Source organism: Pseudophryne corroboree, chromosome 3 (assembly GCF_028390025.1).
Source record: "Pseudophryne corroboree isolate aPseCor3 chromosome 3, aPseCor3.hap2, whole genome shotgun sequence".
NCBI lineage: Eukaryota > Metazoa > Chordata > Amphibia > Anura > Myobatrachidae > Pseudophryne > Pseudophryne corroboree.
In genome coordinates this window covers 513,689,434-513,698,743 of record NC_086446.1, presented here as the reverse complement: position 1 = coordinate 513,698,743, position 9,310 = coordinate 513,689,434, and the positions used below count along the sequence as shown (strand labels likewise).

Genomic DNA, 9,310 nt, shown 5'->3' with positions numbered 1-9,310 from the left:
CCACCAAAACATAATGAAGAAATTTATAGAAACAGGAAACTGTTTCATTCTCTGAATGTAATGGTTGTTTGTGGGCCATCCCTCCAGATCCTTTCCCTGAACGCAAAGTTTACTGGAAGTTCCCATGATGCGTATGTCATTAGACAATCAGGGATATGGCACAGATTAAGATCAAGTCAACGAGCAGACATGTGGTTATTGGGTGAGTTGTTGCACATATTTCTTTCAAAAATTTTTATATTTTTCAAAATTTACTATTTCTAATTTTGGTTTTTCCTCAAACAGGAGACCGTGGATATCCTTGCACCCCCTGGCTCATGACTCCTTACCGTAATCCCAGGCCAGGACCACAGACGGCATTTAACTCCGCGCTTACTGCCACAAGGCAGCTGGTGGAGCGCACAATTGGGGTCCTTAAAGGGCGGTTTCGTGTGCTCCACCGCACTGGTGGCGACATCATGTATTCGCCGTAGATGGCAAGTAAACTAGTGGTTCTGTGCGCAATACTACACAATATCGCGGTAAGGAGTAGCGTAGAGCTTCCTCAGACAGAGGAATTGCCTGATGAGGAGCCAGGGGTTGTTCAACACTTCGGTGGGGGGAGTGTTACACGGAGGGGGAGCCAAGTCAGGGCAAGCATTGTTGCTGAATATTTCAGGTATAGTGTTTTTATATTATCTTTTTTATCCAAATTAAAATCACAGTATGCTTATGTATTATTTGTAATGTTGACATTTTGTTTGATATTGTAAGGTCATTGTGTAATGCTTTTGGTGTGTTGGAATGTGTAATATTTTTTATACTAAAAATCCGTTAACACGTTAAGCTTTCAATTTTAGATTTGAAATTTAAAAAATGTGATGATGCTAAATAGTGTCCTTATTTGTTTTATATCCTAAAATCCTGATTATTTAAACAAACACACAAACAAATTAAATTGAATGTTGCCCACTTTGTGACTGTCCAGCTGAATGATCACACAAACTGTGGTGAGTACACAGATATTTGTTGGAATTTTTTCAAAACTGTGTGTCTCTGTGTCTGTGTTTGTTTGTTTTTTTTTTTTGGTAAAAATTTTGCTAATGCGAATGCGTATTTCCGCTCGTGCGAAATAACACTCTGCTCTTCACAGCATTGCAAAGATCAATAAAGTTATTAGAAATGACAACATAGATTTTTGACCAATCACATGCTAACAGACACTATAAATATATGCCCAAATAAGGAAAACGCCATTGCCATGATGCGTGCTGCACCTTTCACCAGGCGGGAGCTCCGCGTCCTGGTTGCGGTGATGGACCGCCGCGTAGGCCGCGTTGGGCGCTTCATCCCAAATCGGGTTAAGCGCGAGGCCTACGCGGAGGTCCGCCGCAGCAGGCGGACAATCATCCAACTAGAGAGGAGATGGAGTGATCTCCGCAGGAGGACGCCAGAGCTGTTGGCGGAGATCCGCCAGCAAATACGGGCTATGCATGCACGCAGTAAGTTACATTACATAAGATTATTAGCAAAAATTTAAGAAATTTACACTAAGTGGTAGGCTAATTGCAACGCTGATTGTCCATTTTTATAACATAGGACAGTGTGTGTGGTTAGGGCAAACAGTACTGACTGTAGCAAAGTGTCACCAAACAAGTGCATGTTTTCCAGAATTAATAACCAGGCAGGAAACTGTACCCAAATACTTGATCAGTGCTGTCTATATAATAAGGTGCCTTGAATAGTTATCTGGTGATGTTGCCTAGACCAATCAATATGACTCAATGGAATAGATTAAGGAATGAGCTTCAAAGTAAAAGTTTTGACTCATTTTGTTTGCTGTGGGCAACATGATGAGGTTTTTAAAATGTGTATTTTTAAGAAAAACAAACCACAGTCTTTTACATGGAACAGAACAGTGATTTTTCAAATTGTTTAGTATGTAATTTAACATGCAAAATAAATTTTGCCAAAAATATCATTATAGGACGAGAACAACGGCAGACCTCTCAGCCCCCTTCCCAGTCCCCCTCCCCTTCTCACTCCCCCTCCCCTTCGCAGTCCTCCTCAGCTTCCCAGTCCCCCTCAGCTACCCAGTCCCCCTCAGCTTCCCAGTCCCCCTCAGCTACCCAGTCCCCCTCAGCTTCCCAGTCCCCCTCAGCTTCCCAGTCCCCCTCAGCTTCCCAGGCCCACTCCACTTTCCACTCCCCTTCTCACACCACCTCTCTATCTCTTTCTGTGACCCCTTCTCCTCCTTCCCATACCCCTTCTCCTTCAACTTCAAACTCACCTTCTCAGCCCCCCTCACCCTCTATTGGCTTAACTTTCTCTCCGCCCCCCTCGCCCTCTCAATCAGACCCACCCTCTGAAATTACATCCCCAATCCAGCCTCCTTCCCCCATCCAGCCTCCTTCCCCCATCCCTCCTCCTTCCCCAATCCCTCCTCCTTCCCTAATCCCTCCTCCTTCCCCCATCCAGCCGCCTTCCCCCATCCAGCCGCATTCCCCACCCAGTGAGTGGGCAGAAGAAGCCCCTGATGAATTAACTGGCAACCATCATGTTGCAGAGGAAAGTAAGTGTTTTAACATGTTCTCCAAAAATGATTACCTACTTACACTTACAATGCCAAAACATGCAGTGTTGTACTGTTGGAATTCTTGTACCAAGGACAAATATTTGTGTTATTCTTCATGGTCTACATGTTGTATTTACATTTTTGTGAGTGTCATTATATGTACAGTGTTTATGTGTGCAATGTTTTGTGTGTCCACTCTAGGTCGACACTCATTAGGTCGACAGGGTTGCCAGGACAACAGGGTTTATATGTGTTAGGTTTTCAGGGAAACAGTTAGACCTGAGTGGAGTTTAGTATGTTGTTGGTCTTTTACACTTGTGCCTGTGTAGTCTTAATATTTGCACTTACAAATCACATGCTTCACTTTGTTATGCAGCCTAATGACACACTGATTTGTGGTGTGAAAGTTACACTCACAAAATGATTATTGGCTAAAGTCAAACCTGTTTGACCTTATTTAGTAAGGTCAGCTTTCAGGGAGTGTGGGCATGCTAGGATCTGTTGTCCTTCTGAAGATGTTGATATGCAGTGTGATGATGCAGGACCAAACCCATAAAAAAAAACAAAAATACACTCCAGATGTAAATGAATGCCAACATGGTGTAACATTGACGAAGATGGTAGTTATCTTTAACATGGGATGTCGCCCATAGCAACCAATAAGATTATACTTTACAATTGGGGAACCACTTCTACAAGATAATATTCTTATTTTTGCTTGTTTGCTATGGGCAACGCTCCATCTTAAATATAACTCACATAGTAGTAAATGTACCCCATGGTCTCGTAAACGGTAAAAATTTAATAAAAAACCCTGAGCAGGCTTGTGTGTTTTTCTGCTAATGATTGTACCATAAAACAGCCATGATGTAGTAACTTTGCCATTAAGCATGCCTGTCCAAACTGCGGACCTCCAACTGTTGAGAAACTACACATCCCAGCATGCCCTGACACAGCTTTGGCTTTCCCTGGCCCCAAAACTGAGTCAAGGCATGCTGGTATATGTAGTTTCACACCAGCTTGAGGGATGCAGTTTGGACATGCCTGCATTAAAGTGTGCTTTGTGCCTTGCTTGTATAATAAGTAATGTGAGTAAGTTATTAATGTTTATGTTATCTCTTAATTTCAGATGTTGCCGTTGGAGATCCCACATCTTTTGCGGCCATTATTGGCAACATGAGGATACATCTCCAGGCCTTGCTGGGTCTTGTTGACCAAATGCAAACGTTGTTTTAATTTTTGTTTTAAAAAAAAAAAAAATATGTTTATATTATAAAAAATAAAAAATAAAAAAAAAATTAAATTTTTTTTTCAAGTTAAGCGGGTGTTTATTATTTATTAATGCAATAAAGGAACAGCAGAATGACGAACAGACATTTATTACCTTAAACATTTCATACATCTAACGTAAGTTTGTTTAAAATGTTAAAAATACATATGTTGTTATTGTCTAAATAAACATGCAAACACCTTCATTCACATACTAAAACTCTACTTAAAAAATAAAAATAAAAACATTAGACCAAGCACATTGCAAACATCTATATTTATATTAAAATTCAAAAAAAATTTAGGTACAATTATGGATACAAAGTGTTCTTCAGGTATTTTAAAAAGACTTAATTGATCATGAACATTACAATTCATTTCACTAATTGGATTTGAAATTGAGGAGGGCTTGTGGACTTTTAATTGGAAGGTGTTATTCCACTTAATAGTAAAAAAAACCCATTGTGGTGCGTTTGCCCGCAAAAGTGAGCACTTTTAATGATAAATGTGTAAATCTACTACAACTTAGTATTTTTACGATGAAGTATGTGTTAATGCGATGGTTTCGCATTGCTGCGATGTTTTCGCATTGCTGCGATGTCATTTGGCGTACGCCCACTTTGTGTAATACTGCGTACGAAAGAGCAAAAATACGTTGGGGGCGGATGTTCGCAAATTTACTACACTAACGCAACTTTGCAAATATGTTGTGCGAACGAAAAACTGAGCGATCAACTCGGAATGAGGGCCTATGTTTATTACTACAACCATGTCTGTGTTGATATAATGTAACAGACATGAAGGTCACAGCAAATGGGGACCCTGCTTCCTGTTGCGAACAGTGTAGGGGATCCAAGGTGTAGTGAAAAGTGAATGAAGTGCAACTGGTGCATAAGGAATGTTTAGTCTACATGACTAAATTGTCTAGATGTTGCAATCAGTAATGATTTAGTCATCTCAGACAGCGACAGCAAGTTTGCCCCAAGAGACTCAGATGGTTTGCTAGTCGCCACCAGGGTCTCTTTAGGGATCTCACCCGACACACTGAAAGAAAAAGCAAAAAGAGGATGCCCACCCGCAGGGGTGGGCAATGTATGAAGAACCAGAGAAACATCGGCAAGAAAGAAATTTGTCCAATAGGACCCTTTCTGATTGTGAGCTTAGGGTGTTGGAAAAGGTTCTTTCATTTGTTCTCACAAATTTGTTTAATGAACTCACATGGCAGATCAACCTATACCAGTTTGCCTGCAAATTGAGACTCCAAAATTATTTTTCAATACAACACCTGAATCCAACCCCTCCTTACTCCCCTCCACCACATCAAAAATTTCTTAATGCCAGATATTCTTCTTCTTTCGATTCGTAGTCATGCAATCCATCAATTAAATCATTTATACGACTACTGGATGAGTCAGTGAGGAAATACTCCTCAGCTAATACTACAAAAAAATTACAACCTTTCTCATTCATTCAGAATGGATTGCTTTGAAACGACTTGATTCCTACAGAGACATAGTAATCCGTCCTGCCGAAAAGGGGGCAGTATAGTTATACTCAACCTCATGGACTATAAAAGAGAAATTTGTGAACAAATATCCAGTGGGGACACTTATGAAGCCTTATCCAAGGATCCATCGGCTACTTATAAGAAAGAATAAGACACTGTGCTAGATGAAGCCAAGGGCGGTATTCAAATGATATATCACACCCAATCTCCTTTCTAAAGAGATCCCCGTTATCGCGCATATCACGCCCATAGTAATCAGGTTTAGCTGCGGAAAGGGTTAGGGCTCCTCACCCTGGGGGGTAGAGAGCTGAAATGATGAAACCATGGGTTGGGTATGTGTGACTGCCAGTCAGGAGACTGCTGGTCGCAATATCGACGCTGGGATACCGGCTGATAGATGGCAGCGGGGGGGGGGGGGGCGTGTGAGTGCACCTGTGTGCTCGTCACAGGTTCTATTCCCACTCTATGGGTGTCTTTGCGTGGGAATAGTTGGCCCGGTGTGATATTCAGGGTGTTCGGGAGCCCGGCGTCAGTATTGTATCCGCATCCCAATACCACACCCGTCAGCAGAAACAGAATGGGTGTGGAAGGAGATGAAAAGAATTGAATACCGTCCCAAGAATGAAAGATTATTGATGTCAAAACTGTGCAAGTCTCTCAAACAAGAGTTTCCGATTGTACCTGTTTTCTTTACAGTAACTAAAATACACAAAAACCATGTATCCCCCCCCGACAGACCTACAATTTTAGTAAGAAATTCAATATAACAACCAGTTTCAGTTTTCTTGGACACCATCTTACAACCCCTTAGTTTGAAACATTTTGAAATATCCAATTTCAAAACAGTGGTACCCATCCGGGCCTGTTAATTGCTATTCCCAGCCAGATATCTTGGGTTCTGTCTGACCATTTGGGAGGACACTAGCAGCCTGTCTCTATTGTGCCCAGAACCAAATATATCAGCCTTCCAGCAGCTGGTCCCTGCTCCAGCTCAAAACGCCTGATATGCAGTTTTATATTTTTGTCGGTGGATTGCTCTGGCTCCTGAACTATGATCTCCAAGTCCCCAGTACCACCTGAAAGGTGGGGATCTGTAGTTTTTTATCACATTGAAAGCTAAGAAACATAATTTCAGGAACTGGAGATATTTGCAGTCAAGCAAGCTGCCCTCCCAGCGTAAAAATTATGAATATTAAGCCCACTCCCCTATCCACCCCTCCTCTGCATATTAAACACCCCCTACCACCCTGGAAGTCATGTGATGGGGCCCATTTATTCAGCCCAATGCCCCCTTCTACAGTTTAGTGTTCTCCCTCCTGCCCCATCATCCACCATCTATGAGTAAAGGAGTAATTAGCAGAAATTACTGCTCCAGGTCCTACGTGCTGACCAGAAGATAGAACACCACCTACCGCCCGCGGGACATCAAAGTTGCCACTGATAGCAAACCCCCACCGCCACCACCCCTACCGCTGGAGGATGGGTAGGGGCCCCAGTACATTGCTTTGCCCCTGATGGGGCCCAACTCTAATGTAGTTTTAAGGTAACAGTAACTCTACTTGGTATGTTGGTACACTATTGTTGTAAAATTGTATTTCTCTAGTAGTTTGCATTCCATATTTGAATAAGATATGTAATTGAATTATACATGTAGTATGAAATTAGTACCATTGATCTATAACTCACTTTAAAGTTGACAGTAGAGTGAAAAGTTATGCTGAAGTGTTCTACAGAAATAGACATTTGACTGGAAGACTTCATGTAATACTTACCCCGAGTGTCATATATATGTGTGTGTGTGTGTATATATATATATATATATATATATATATATACACACACAGTGTATATATATATATATATATATATACTGCATGTACAGTATATACATATATATAGTGATAGATAGCTAGATATCATAGATTAGTATAAAAAGATGTAGCAGTTTCTAGTAAATCGCAGGAAATACATGTTGCCACTAGTCAGCTCTGCTTATGCTGCAGTTCCGTCTCTGCTGAGTTTGATAGCTGACAAACAATAACATTCATTGATACCTCTGTCGAGAGATGGAACTTTGTGTTTCAATAAAACTTTGCTGCTGGGTACTATCAATACAGTTCAATAAAAAAGCATACTGTGTTCTCTATCTCCATACTGTGAGTAACAAGCAAATAATGCAGAGACAAGAATCCAATTCTGTTTGCCCTTGATGTATTTTGTTAACATTTGTATATCACTAGGGAAACCATTAATTATCTGTAAGGCTGTAACATTGTACTTTCTCTAATAGCTTCTCCTGTATACACTCAGCAAGGAATATATTGTTATCTTCAACTCTTTATTTTAGGTTGTTTTTTTCTTCTAGCAGTCAATCACAGCTGTCTGTCAGGTTAATTGATTCTAGCTTAGAGTGATGTTCTGCAGCAGCTGCTGTCTTTTCTGTCTTTGATATTTTGCCAGCAATATAACTCTGCTCCATTTTTTTAGTTGTGCCAGTGCCACCTGTTTGTTTTTAGAATATGTGTGTGTACAGTATGTGTACTTTGATACACTTGCTATCAGTTTTGAGCTCCAGGGTTATTGCTACACATCTGTGTCCATCATTGCACGCTACACACTGTTCCCACAGTGCTAACACATCTACAGTATGTCCATCTTTGCACGCTATACGCTGTTCCCACAGTGCCAACAAATCCATGCCTCTCATTTCAAACAACTAGCTGTTCCCACAGTGCCAACATATACGTGCCCCTCATTGCATTGCTATGCGCTGTTCCCACAGTGCCAAAACATCTATGTAATACCCACTATGTGGGTTGTGCGGATGCTGTTCATCGCGCTGCAGCATTTAGACAGACAACAATTCCCAGCAGCCTCTGCAGCTGCTCAGGAGGACAGGTGCACATCACATGACCGGTGTCAGGGGTACAGTGTGACAGTAGAAAGTGGACAGGATTTGGAGCAGCCACCTTAGGGGAGATGATGGAGAGGGGAGTGGGGACGCAGCTCCTCCCTTAAGGTGGGTACAGTTCAGCTCAGTTCAGCTGTCAATCACCGCCGGCCGCCGCAGCATGTGTACGAACGGTCGGCCGACCGCTGTACACACACAGCGACGCGCCAATATATCGGTAGATGTATTGGTCGTCGGCTGTGCTGCGGGGCCGACGCGATACGTCTGTGAACGACGGAGTTCACAGACATATCGGCCGTACACACTGGCCGACGGACCCGCGATATATCGGCCGTTCAAGAGAACGGCTGATATATTGACCAGTGTGTACGGGCCTTTAGAGGCGTGCAGTGAGCAGCCCACAGAGAATCAGGCTCTTCACTCTGCAATAAGCAGGTATCCAGCAGCCTCCATGAGGATAGTGAGGCAGCAGTGCTTTTTTGAGCAACTATCCCAACAGGACGGCTAAGTAAGTCACTGTGGAGGTCTATAGTATGTGACATCGCACACCTCGGCATTACAGCACACACCAAAGCTGCAGCATCAATATATCCCTTACTCTCCAAGTACATGGTGTGATATAGTTAAATATTACAGAGACTACTGCTGGTATTAGCAATTGGATGCTGCAGACAGGAACAGCTTAACACTGTGAGATGCCTAAGTACTAATTGACTGCAGTCTGAGTTAGCAGCCTGTGACCTGAGATAGTTCGTCCAGGGAAATGCAGCATAGTACCCATAACTGACAGCTACCGCTCATAGGGGGTCATTCCGAGTTATTCGCTCATTGCCGGTTTTCGCAACGGAGCGATTAAGGCAAAAATGCGCATGGTTCGCAGTGCGCATGCGGTTAGTATTTTACCACAAAACTTAGCAGATTTACTTCACGCCCGAACGAAGATTTTTCATCGTTGAAGTGATCATAGTGTGATTGACAGGAAGTTGGTGTTTCTGGGCGGAAACTGGCCGTTTTCTGGGAGTGTGCGGAAAAACGCAGGCGTGCCAGGGAAAAACGCGGGAGTGTCTGG

At 42.4% G+C, this 9,310-nt stretch overlaps 1 long non-coding RNA gene across 1 annotated transcript; it reads left to right on the top strand.

The window, feature by feature from the left end:
• Nucleotides 1-385: 385 nt before the first annotated feature.
• LOC135057957 (uncharacterized) lies at nucleotides 386-1,998 on the top strand. Its single transcript, XR_010244491.1, has 3 exons — nucleotides 386-658; nucleotides 968-989; nucleotides 1,967-1,998. It is a non-coding gene; the product is annotated as an uncharacterized LOC135057957 (long non-coding RNA).
• Nucleotides 1,999-9,310: the final 7,312 nt, after the last annotated feature.